The following is a 226-nucleotide window of genomic DNA, read 5'->3' on the forward strand; positions in this document are numbered from 1 at the left end:
TTATTTAATTAAATTATAAAGTTTATAGTAAATAATTATATAATTTTAAAACTTATTATTAAAGTTATTATATTTTTTAATATAATATATAATACTTTATATTATATTATATTAAAAAATAAGTATTTTATTATATTAATTTTTTATTTAAGACTTTAATTAATTATATTTTATATATTATTATAAAGATATTTTAATCTTTTAATATTATATTATAATAAATTAA

Source organism: Fusarium mangiferae, assembly GCF_900044065.1.
Source record: "Fusarium mangiferae strain MRC7560 genome assembly, contig: FMAN_scaffold002, whole genome shotgun sequence".
NCBI classification, from domain to species: domain Eukaryota; kingdom Fungi; phylum Ascomycota; class Sordariomycetes; order Hypocreales; family Nectriaceae; genus Fusarium; species Fusarium mangiferae.